The following is a 12,723-nucleotide window of genomic DNA, read 5'->3' on the forward strand; positions in this document are numbered from 1 at the left end:
GGGACGGTGTCTGCGCGGAGCTGCCAAGTACGCTCCTGGAGGGGCCCTTCCCCGGGCGCCAGCCCGCCCCTCGCCCCGGGGGCCTCCGCGGGCGGACGGGCCGCGCCGGGTCCCCGCCCGCCGTCCCGGAGGCGCGCTCGGAGCAGCGCCCCTTCGCGCAGACCAGGGGGGCACCGAGCCTGAATCCCAGTCTGAGCGCGAGCGGTTCTTTAGGTAAATTTTTTGACACTTGGAAAATAAATTTAAACTAATGTGGTATTTGTCACCACGTGGCTCTCTAGAATGAGGAGTAAAGCACGCTAGCAGTTTGGTATTAATTATAAAAATCGCTCACGTGCGGTAAACTTCATATGAGGGGAAGGGCGCACGTCATTGCCCCGGCCCAGCCAAAATGCCCCTGGCGCCATATGTGCATTCTTTTCCGTGCACATCCTCCTGACATTTTAAATATGTATATATATTTTTTACTCCTCACCCGAGAATATTTTTCCTAAGAGCGAGTGGAGGGGGAGAGAGGAACATCAGTGTGCGATGGGCACTGATCGGCGCCTCCAGCCCTGACCCAGGCGGGGGTGAGCCTGCAACCCCCGCGTGCCCTTGGCTGGAGTCAAACCCTGGGCCCTTCAGTCAGCTGGGCAGGGCTCTAACCACCCAGCCAAACCAGCCAGGGCTGCTGTTCCTTTCTTTAGGTCGGCTCTCCCCCCCCCCACTCTTTATTTTATCCAATACTATTATGTTGCTACAATTGTTCCAGCTTCGGGCACTGAGGGCAATGGTAGATTAGCTTTTGAATCCTTTTAACAGACCCTTACAATTTTGTGAAAAAGGACTTTCTTTTTGACACCACAAGATGCTCCAGGTTCATCTTGCATTTGCTCTGCCCCTGCCCTAATATCAAAGCATTTTCCCAAGGAACCCTGGTTCCTCTTATTGGAGAAATCAAGGTTTGAGTTCTAGGTGTGCTTATTGACACTGGGTTTAACTGGAATTATCTTCTAGCCTGCATTTCTACCCTGGCCTTCAGGCAAAAGGCTCCCGCTGTAGATACTAATTATTAGAGGAATTATACTTGAGGCTGAGCTTTTGGTAAAAATTTGCAGGAGTCTGAAAACTCAGATTAGCAGGGGTCAAAGATTCAGGAAACAGAGATTTAGAGATTTTGTACTCTTTCTTGGATCCCTGTTGATGCGTGGATGTCACATAACTCTTGCCCTACCCGTTTTCTCCCTTCCCTTGACATAAAAGTGTGTGAGATCTGGGTTCTTTTGAGGAAGCCTTAAAACTGTTTCTAGACTCTCTCAGCAGATAGAGCTAAGAAGTACTTGTATGCTTACAAAGCAGTCTATATTACAGTACCTATATATACACATGCATCTATCTATATACAAATACACACATATAGGGTGGGGCAAAGGTAGGCTCACAGTTGTGAGTATGCAAAACGAAGAGTTTATTCTTGTATTATTATGTATTAACTGTTGTATTATTTTCTATATTGTTAATGTGAGAAACTGACCTGTGAAGAATTTTTGTGAGTTTATTTGAGCCAAACTGTCAATACGTGCAGGGAAGCAGAATCTCAACAGATTGAGATAATGCTCCAGAGAATGGCAGTTTTGCACCTTGAGGGGACGTAAGTGGGCGACAGATTAGGGAGGCTGGAGAAAGCAAATGGGGGGATGGGGGGGGGCGCGACCTCATGGATTGGATAAAAAGTAAAATAATAGACCACACACTTCTTTTACTTAGGTGGGTGCAGGATAGTTAACAGTCAACTATTAACGTGATAATGATAATGAGGGGGGTTTGTGGTCTCTGCTGTATGCTTTCAGGTGCCAGAAAAGGGGAAGTTATAAAGTCATGTTAATCAGTTATGTTATCTCAGATGCAAAAAGACAACTGACAGGCTTAAAGTGAAAATTAACCTTTGTTAGGGAAAAATACTGCCTTAGGACATGGTTCCCCACCATAGACTGCTTTTAGTTAAAAAAGTTTTAATTTCAGGCCATCTTTTGTGGTTACTTTAGGTATCTTAGTTTGCAAGGCCACCATACAGGCCTCCCCTGAGCTTGTCAGGTTTAGCATGTAGCCTCTTTTCGTCCACAATATGAACAACTGTAAGCCTACTTTTGGTCCACACTGTATATGTGTAAATATGTTAATATGAGTTCACGCTGACATCTTTTACTCTAACTCAGAGTTCATTCTAGCTTTCCCTTTGCTTATTTTTAGCTTCAGTAACTCCCTGAGATACCTGGCTACCATTAGCTAAATATATTTGCTTATTGTTTTAGCCCTGATGTTGCCAGTGGAAATGGGGTCCTTTCATGGAGTCACCAGAAAAACACTTCTGGGGACCCACTCATGGGAGGTTGAGGAGTTGTAAGATTTACTGTAGAAGCAAAATCAAAGGACTGCCCCGGGTTTAGCTCCATCCCACTGTGAAAGAAGTCTAGCTTTTTCTTCATCAAGTCCAGAAGAAAGGCAGTGTCCATAAATTCTGTGCCATTGGTTCAGTCCAGTCCAGTCCCTGTCCTTGTCGCCAGCTTAACCTGCTCCTGGCTGCACTCTGGCTGGCGCTGGGTTGCTATACCCAGCCTCGTGCTTGGGCCCTGCACTTGGAGTCTGCGGCTGCCGCATGACTGTTAAGGAAAGAGAATGCAGAAACAGGGCGGGTGTGTGCTTGGAGGGGGGGGGGGGGAGCGAGCTCTGCCTTTGTTAGGCTGATTATTTATCTTGGGCTTGGGTAAACTAGGCCCCGTGTTTTTTTCCCTCACCCAAGGATATTTTTTCCATTGCATTTCAGACAGTGGGAGAGAGAAACATAGATGTAAGAGAGGCACATCAATTGGTAGCCTCCCACACGTGCCCCGACTGACGGGAGCTGAACCTACAACCGAGGTATGTGCCCTTGTCCGGAATCCAACCGGAACCCTTCAGTCCGCCCGCCGAAGCTCTAACCACCAAGTAAACTGGCAATAGCTAGGTTCCCTTTCAAACTAACCTATCAACTTCCCAATCTTTCACGGGATGGCATTGGGTTCTCCCCTAACCAATCCATTTCCTTGATCTTCCAGGGTTCTGTGTCCCTTGTACAGTCCCATCCTTTGCCCAGGCTAGACTGACAGGCCTCTATGGTGCCATCTTGGCTCCTACTGGGCATCCACCCAGCAGAGGACTTGCTCCTGCTGTTTTTGTTCCTCCCCTGGTAATGACCAGTAACAATCCCTCCTGCCTACTTGGGGGATTAGGTCCCCAGGGCAGAGGATGCCCTGGGGAGTGTGTGAGACTGTAGCTTCCTAGTGAAGCAGGCTTATTGTTTGACTCAGGCTCCTAGATTATTATGCTGAATAATGTTTGGTGCCTTTGCTTCCTTTCATTGTTAGTATCTAGTTACCTTCGCTCACACTGTGATACACGGGAAGTAGTCTCAGAATTGCTACACCCTGTGAGAATTTACCAAAGAGACTGCAATGTTTATGTACTGGTCTTTTTTGTTTTCAGTTTCATATTATCCAGTAAAAATGTTTTACAAAGTTATTTAGGATAGCTCCTTACTCCCTCCTTTTTCATTTAAGTTATGTTATGCATTTATTTGTAAAAAAGAGCGACTCATCGCAGTCTGCATTCCATTCACACCCTGTTTGATTTTATTGGAATAGAGTTAGTTTCTCTCTTGGTGGTGCATAGCTTTATGGGTCTTGATGAATAAATACCAAGCGAAACAGTTCTATTATCATAAATATTGCCTTGAGCGACCTGTTGTTACTCAATGCCTACTCCTCCTCCCCCCCCAGCCCCCACCTCTGCCCTGGCATCCACTGATCTATTCTTTTTTCTATAATTTAACTGTTGCATAATGTCAGATAGATGGAATGATATCATATGCAGCTTCCAGGTTTGACTTCTTTCACTTAGCAAAAATCATTTAAGATTTATTCATATTGTAGTGTCAGGTATTAATTCATTCCTTCTTCTTACTGAGTAGTATTCCATTTGTAGGTGTTCCACAGTTTGTTTATCCACTCACCTGATTTGGTGGTTATGAATAAAGATACTATAAACATTTTGTGTTCAAGCTTTTGTGTGAACAAAAGATTTTAGTTCACTTGGGTAAACACATTGGAGTGGAATTCCTGCATCAGGATGGCGCCTGGGGAGAAATAAATCGGATTAAAAAGATCATGGAAACTTACATCATAACCAATCCACATAGCCTATGAGTCTGAACCTTTCACTCATGATTTTCCCCCCTTCTTCCCTTAAAGACCTCGGATGTAGACCATTGGGGAGATTGGGTCTTCGAGCATCAGGAGCCTGTTCTCCTTTCACTGGTACCTTTGAAATATATGCTCTTTTTCCTTTCACTGTAACACAGTGTCAGTTCACTTGGCTGTCTAGGCGCCAGACTAACAGATCCCACTTCAGGGCTGACAACGGTCCCAGCGTCATTTGTTGAAAAGACTATCCTTTCTGTACTGAATTGGCTTTGTACCTATGTCAAAAACCAAGTGGCAATATTTGTCTGGATTTATTTCTGTGCTCTATTCTGTTTCATTGATCTGTGTGTTTATCCTTTCATCATTATCACACTGCCTTTAATATTATAGCTTTATAGTAAGTCTTGAAATTGGTCATGTAAGACCATCAACTTAATTGTTCTTGTTCAGAATGTTTTTGGTTATTCTAAATCTTTGACATTTTTATGCTAATTTTAAAATGTTTTTCAGCCTGGCCGGTGTGGCTCAGTGGTTTAGTGTCGACCTATAATCCAGGAGATCGAGGTTCGATTTCCTGTCAGGGCACATGCCCAGGTTGCGGGCTCAATCTCCAGTGAGGGGTTCATAGGAGGCAGCTGAGCAATGACTCTCTCATCACTGATGTTTCTACCTCTCTCTCCCTCTCCCTTCCTCTCTCTGAAATCAATAAAGATATATATATATTTTTAAATAATTAAAAAATAAAATAAAATGTTTTTCATATTTGTACAGAGACTGAAATTGCATTTAGTCTATAGGTTAAATTGGGAATAATTATTGCATAATATTAAATGTTACAATCTATGAACATGCTATATTCTCCATTTATTTAGATTTTTTTTTAAATATATCTTTATTGATTTCAGAGAGAGGAAAGGAGGGGGAGAGAGAGAGATAGAAACATCAATGATGAGAGAGTCATTGGTCAGCTGCCTAGCCCACAACCCGGGCATGTGCCCTGACCGAGAATCAAACCCCGATCGCCTGGATCCTAGGTCGATGCTCAACCGCTGAGCCACGCCCGGCCGGGCTAGATTTTCTTTAATTTCTTTTATCAATGCTTGTAGCTTTTAGCATACAAATTCTATACATATTTGTTAAGTTTATATATGAGTATTTTGAGTTTTGACACTTTTAAAATTCATACATGCACATATTTACAAAAATTACACACATAATTACAAAAGCACAAAATATATAACAAACAGGGTGTTCCCCCAAAATGTATACACATTTTAACAGCTGATGGCTCAGTTTTAAAAATGAAATATATTTTGCCCAGCCGGGCGTGGGTCAGCGGTTGAGCATTGACCTAGGATCCAGGCGATCAGGGTTCGATTCCTGGTCAGGGCACATGCCCAGGTTGCGGGCTCAATCCCCAGTCAGGGGTGTGCAGGAGGCAGCCGATCAATGACTCTCTAATCATTGATGTTTCTATCTCTCTCCCTCTGCTTTCCTGTCTCTGAAATCAATAAAGATATATTTTTTAAAAAATGTTTAAAAATGAAATATATTTTAATAAACACTGCCTTTAGAATTATTCAACGTGTGTGTATACATTTTTTGGGACACCCTATATTTACTACATATATGTATGTATATGTGTATATATATATATATATATAAAATTTCAAATTTCAGTGTCTCATTTCTAATACATAAAATACAATTTTTGTGTGCTGAATTTGTATCCTATAATCTGTTATGTTTAAAAGCTTTTTTGGTGAGTTCCATGGGATATTCCACATGAACAAACATGTCCTCTACAAGTAGAAAGTGTTTTTATTTCTCATTTTTTTGTCTACATTTTTTTTTCTTGCCCTATTGCACTAGCAAGAATTCCAGTAAAATGTTTTTAAAAGTTGTAAGGGAGGTCATCCTTGCTTTGCTCCTAGTGTTAAAGGGAAAACATTAATTTTTTTCACCACTCTTTACTATTAAATATCATGTTACCTGGCCTTAGCCAGTTTTGCTCAGTGGTTAGAGCATCGGCCCTTGGACTAAAGGGGCCTGTGTTTGATTCCAGCCAAGGGCATGTACCTTGGTTGCAGGCTTGATCCCCAGCCCCATCCAGGCACATGCAGGAGGCAGCCAATCCATGTCTCTCTCACATCGAGGTTTCTCTCTCCCCCTTCCACTCTCTGAGAAGCAATGGAAAACATATCCTCGGGTGAGGATTAAAATATAAATATATATATGATGTTACCTAGAGGTCTGTTTTGATGCCCTTTATCAGGGTAAGGAAGTTAATTTCTGTTCCTACTATTCTGAAAGTTTTTACCATGAATGGGTGTTGAATTTTGTCAAGTGTTTTCTCCATGAGTTCTCTATGGAGATGAGCATGTGGCTTTTTTTCTTAATCTGTTAATATGGTGAGCTACACTGATTACTTTTTTAAACTTTTTATTTTAGAGTAGTTTTGTTTTATTTATTTATATATTTTAATATCAGTTGACATTCAGTATTATTTTGTGTTACTTTCAGGTGCAAGCATAGTGATTAGACTGTTATATAATTTACAAAGTGATCCCCCAATAATTCAAGTACCCATCTGGCACCATGCATAGTTATTACAATATTATTGACTATGTTTCTTATGCTGTAATTTACATCCCCATGATTATTTTGTAACTACTAATTTGTACTTCTTAATCCCTTCATCTTTTTCACCCAGTCCCCCAAATGCAATCCCCTCTGGCAACCATCAGTTTGTTCTCTCAATCTATGAGTCAGCTTCTATTTTTTTTTTTTAACTATGTTTTTAAGATTCCACATATAACTGAAATATTATAGTATTTGTCTTTCTCTGTCTGACTTATTTCACTTAACATAATACTCTCTAGGTCCATCTGTATTATTGGAAATCATAATATTTCATTTTTTATTTTTATTTTTTGTTAATCCTCACACGAGGATATTTTTTCCATTGATTTTTTAGAGAGAGTGGAAGGGAAGGGGAGAGACAGAGAGAGAAACACTGATGTGAGAGAGACACATCGATTGGTTGCCTCCTGACCTACAGCTGAGGAATTGAACCTGGGATCCTTTAGTCCATGGGCCAACGCTCTAACCACTGAGCTGTTTGGCTAGGGCTATTTCATTCTTTTTTATGGCCAAATACTATTCCATTGTAGATATGTACCACATCTTTTTTTTTTTAACATATCTTTATTGATTTTAGAGAGAGGAAGGGAGAGGAAGAGAGAGAGATAGAAACATCAATGATGAGAGAGAGTCATTCACCCGCTGCCTCCTATATGCCCCACACTGGGTATCAAGCCCACAACCTGGGCATGTGCCCTGACCAGGAATCAAACCATGATCTCCTGGATCATAGGTGGATGCTCAACTGCTGGGCCATGCCAGTCGGGCGATATGTACCTCTTCTTTATCCAGTCGATTGCTGGGTACTTAAGTTGCTTCCATATTTTGGCTGTTGTAAATGACACTGTAATAAACATAGGGGTGCATTTTTTTTTTTTAAATTAGTGTATCAGATTTCTTTGAATCTATACTCAGAAGTGGAAATGCTGGGTCATAATGTAGTCCTATTTTTAATTTCTTGAGGAAACTCCATTCTGTTTTTCATAGTGGTTGCACAAATTTGCAATCCCACCAAAAGTTAACAAGGGTTCTCTTTTTTTCCACATTCTCACCAACACTTGATTAATTGATAGCCATTCTGACAGTGTGAGGTGATATCTCATTGTGGTTTTAATTTGCATTTCTCTGATGATTAGTGATGTTGAGCCTCTTTTCATGTGTCTTGACCGTCTGTATGTCCTCTTTGGAAAAGTGTCTATTCAGGTTCTCTGCCCATTTTTAGTTAGATTGTTTTGTGGGGTTTTTGATGGTTTCCTTTGCTGCTGTGCAAAAATAAATAAATAAAAATAAATTGATGTTGTCCAATTTGTTTACTTTTTCTTTTGTTTTCTTTACCCAAGTGGACATACACCCAAAAATATTACTAAGAGCAATGTTAGATTTTACTGCCTATGCTTTTTTCTTGGAGTTTTATGGTTTGGGGTCTTGCATTTAAGTCTTTAATCCATTTTGAGTTTATTCTTTTATATGCTATAAAAAAGTGCTCTAGTTAAAAAAAATTTTTTTGCATATATATCTGTTCACTTTTTCCAACACCATTTATTGAAGATTATTTTTACTCCATTTTATATTCTTGGTTCTTTTGTCATAGATTAATTGACCGTATCGGTGTGGGTTCATTTCTGGGCTCTCTCTTCTGTTCCATTGATCTGTGTGTGTTTATATGCCAGTGCCAGGCTCTTTTGATTACTATAGCCTGGTCTTGTATTGCTTCATAACAGGCAGTGTGATCCCTCCAACTTTGTTGTTCTTTGTCAAGATTGCTGTGGCTAGTCGGGGTATTTCGTGGTTCCATATAAATTTTTGGATTATTTGTTCTAGTTCTGTGAAAAATGCCATTGGTATTTTGATAGGGATGGCATTGAATCTATAGATTGCTCTGGGCAGTAGGGACATCTTAACACTGTTAGTTCTTTCTGTCCATGAGCATGTCATGTGCTGCCATTTATTTGCATCTTCTTCAGTACCTTTCTTCAAGGTCTTATAATTCTTTGAGTCATGGGCTTTTACCTCCTTGGTTAACCTTATTCTCAGGGGTTTTTGTTTTTGTTTTTAAAATATATCTTTATTGATTTCAGAGAGAGGAAGGGAGAGGGAGAGAGAGAGAGAAACATCAATGATGAGAGAGAGTCATTGATCGGCTGCCTCCTGCTCACCCCCTACTGGGGATGGAGCCCGAAACCCCAGCATGTGCCCTGACTAGAAATCGAACCTTGATCTCCTGGATCCTAGGTCAATGTTCAACCACTGAGCCACGCTGGCTGGGCTGAGCAGAAGGCATTGTTATCACAGCAGATGTCAGCTCTATAAATGTTGTTTACCCCCCCCCCCCCCAGACCTTCCAGTGGGGAAGATGTGGAGATGAATGACAATGACACTGATGATCTTGGCTCACCTTTTGTAGGCCTAGGCTATATGTATATTTGTTTTAGTTTCTAACAAAAAAGTTTAAAAAGTAATGGATAAATAAATAATTTAAAATAGAAAAAACTTTCTAGAATAAGGATAGTAAGTATTTTTGTACAGCTGTACAATGTGTTTGCATTTTAAGCTAAGTGTTATTACAAAGGAATTAAAAAATTAAGTTTAGAAAGTTAAAATGTTAGAGTATGCTAAGGTTAATTCATTCGTGAAGTAAAACTTTTTATCACTTTAGTGTAGCCTATGTGTACAGTGTTTGTATATAAAGTCTACGGTGTTGGACAGTAATGTCCTAGGCCTTTGCATTCACTCACCACCCACTCACTGACTCCCCCAGAGCAATGTCCCATCCTGCAAGCTCCATTCAGTTGTACCAGTTTTATATCTTTTATACTGTACTTTTATTGTACCTTTTCTATGTTTAGATACCCAAATACTTACCATTGTGTTACAGTTGCCTATAGTAATCAGTACAGTAAGATACTGCACAGGGTTGTAGCCTAGGAGCAATAGGCTAGATCATATAGTCCAGGTGTGTAATAGGCTGTACCTTCTACGTTTGCATAAGTATGCTCTACAATATTCACACAATGGCAAGATTGCCAAATGAAGTGTGGTAGGCACACAGACATGAGCAGAGCAAGGATGATGGGCCAGGTACAAAGGTCACCAGGGTGGAAAGCCCCAGGTGCCTAGCAAGGGACAATTGTAGAGTAGGGTGGGACCTTGCCCCCCGGGTGGCCTTTCTTCCTCTAGCATATTGATGTTCACTCGGTTTGGACTCTCTGATGTTTCCTCCCTAGAGATAACATCTAGTCCTCAGTTGTATTTCAGCTCCAGGCCCCAAAAAGCAACAAAACCAGCCACAGCTCACCTCAGGACCAGCTGCACTGAATGATGGCTCCTGCCCTGGTGCCCACCAATCAATCAGTGGAGACCTCTGACCCTGAAAGGACATGCCTGAAAAACTGCTGAATATTCTCTTGAGATCTTCCCCTGGGACCTCCCCTAAAATCTCCACCTTTAAAACCATTAGGATGGAGGACTTGACCCTCTTCCTCCTGGGAGCATGCTGCAGCCTTCCCCTCCCTCCCCCAGGCGCCTTAGCACTAGCATTAGCATTAGCATTAGCTTCCTCACTCCCAAGCTCCATTGGCCTTTCCTTTGCCTCTATAACTTGTTTCCTAAGCCCATCTATTCTAGGAATAACTTTTGCACCTCTGTGATTGACCAAATGTTCTTCAGTTTGGGTCTTGGCTCTGAATTCTTTCTTAGCCAGAACCCAAGTACCGAGGTTGCTGAACCCAGGTCCAGTCAGACACCTGGTGCCACTCTCACTGCCTACAACAGAAACGTTTCTCAGAGGTAGTTTTCATCATTAAGCAACACATGACTCTCTCTGTGGAGTTTTGACAACCTGAGGCCAGGTACCAGAGAACTAGAGATAGTTGTCTTATAGCCCAGAGCTATAATTCTGTATGAGGGAGGGTCCCACACCTGAACTTTACCTGTAAGGAGATTGAGCCTGCAACCAAAGTGAGTGCCCTTGACCAGGAATCGAACCCATGACCCTTTGGTCCACTGGCTGGTGCCCTAACCACTACGCCAAACCAGCTAGGGCAATTATTATGAAAGAGGAGACTAACCATTCAATATCTGAAACAAAAAGATTGATTTATTGCTCACTTTCTGTTTCAGTTATCTATTGTATAATAAAAACATTCAGAACTTAATGGCTTAAAGCAACAATTATTTTTCTGCAGGTAGGGGGTGCTTTTGTTTATAGCATAGTAAGAAGCTAGGAAAATTACAGGACAAGCAGAATAGGGAAACTAAGACATAGTTAAACAGTAGTTTTCAGCCACCCAGTAAATCCTATCTCCCTAAACCAAGGACACTTGAGGGTGAATGGGTTGCACTTCTCCCCAGCTGGAGGGTAGATAGCTTCAATCACCCTATTCATGGAGACGGATAACAAACCCAATTAGTACCATTTGCCAACCTCACCCAAAGACAAAATGAAATTAAGAATAAACCTCATTTTGGTATATCAGCACATAGCTGAAGCTTATTCTATGGATCCTCCCCTAAACACCCAGCATTTCAAACCCCTGAAAATGAATGTCCCAGTGCCCTCTCTCCTCCCAGGGAAGCATGCCAGCACCATCTCCTTCCCCCTTCTCCCCTTCGAGGGGACCCCACGAGACTTGCAACCAGGGGAGCAATGGGCAGCAGCAGCTTGTCCTGGGCTTACCCCTTGAATCTGTCTCCAAGGTCCCTGAACCTGTCTCCAAGGCCCCCTTTACTCTGACCGCTCAGTGAGCCAAAGCAGCCCAGCCTAGGCTCTTCTGTTGCTTCCTCTATGGGCTTCCTTGTTTCACCGTCCTAAATATATTTTTGCTGTGACCAATAAATTCTTGCTTGCTTTTCTACACTTTGTCTCCTGATTGAAGTCTTACCGAGGTCTCCTCATCATCTCCCCGGTAACAGTTTTTCTGCTCCTCATGGCATTAACTGAAGCCTCTCATTTGACTAGCTACATTGAGCAAAGGATGGGGCTTGGATGGAAGGTCTTAAAAAACTTCACTCACATGTCTGGCATCATAGGGTTTCACCACCAGTAGCTTGAGTTTCTTCACAGGTTGGTGGGCTCGGTGAGACTAGTAGAGCCTTTACTTGATGATTTGCTTCCAGAAGGAAAGTGGAAGCCGTCACACTTCCTAAAGGGCAGGCCTGGAGCTTCTGCCACATTCCAATGAGCCAGAGCAAGTCACAGGCCAATTCAGATTCAAGAGGGTTGGAAAAAGAATCGATCTCTTTTGAATAGAGTGGCATGAGGGAAGGTATTGATATTTTGTACTGTTGACATAAGAACATCCAACCTGGCCAGGCCGGGCATGGCCCAGCAGTTGAGCATCCACCTATAATAGAGGAGTTCAAGGTTCGATTCCCGGTCAGGGCATGTGCCCAGTTTTGGGCTTGATCCCCAGTAGGGGATGTGCAGGAGGTAGCCGATCAATGACTCTCATCATTGATGTTTCCATCTCTCTCTCCCTCTCCCTTCCTCTCTGAAATCAATAAAGACATATTTAAAAAAAAACAAGAACATCAACCTGTAGATGATTTTTATAAGAGTTTATTAGTTTATTTGAGCCAAACAGAGGACACACCTGGAAGCAAGATCTCAACAGATTGAGAAAAATACCTAGAATGATAGTTTGTAGTCTCTTTTTACACGTGGAATTAAGAAGGGGATGTAAGAGAGGTTACATAAACTTGGACGAAAGCAAGGCAGAGAAATCTCTAGTATTGGATTGCAGTATAGTTAACAGGATTATGTGCTCTCCTGAGGGGGTTTCAATTCCCAGGTATGCCTGGAGCATGACTACCTATCATGACCTGCCCAGTTAGGATTTTATGATCAGATTGCCCTGGAAGC

General features: G+C 42.0%; 1 long non-coding RNA gene across 1 annotated transcript in view; it reads left to right on the forward strand.

The window, feature by feature from the left end:
- LOC308567008 overlaps positions 1 to 12,723 on the forward strand; it is a 19,361-nt gene continuing 6,638 nt past the window's right edge. The window contains exons 1-2 of the long non-coding RNA XR_014000253.1: positions 1 to 213; positions 2,807 to 2,901. This is a non-coding gene — a long non-coding RNA (uncharacterized lncRNA). The remainder of the gene's footprint in view (positions 214 to 2,806; positions 2,902 to 12,723) is intronic.

Source organism: Miniopterus schreibersii (genome assembly GCF_964146895.1).
Source record: "Miniopterus schreibersii genome assembly, chromosome: 14".
Lineage (NCBI taxonomy): Eukaryota > Metazoa > Chordata > Mammalia > Chiroptera > Miniopteridae > Miniopterus > Miniopterus schreibersii.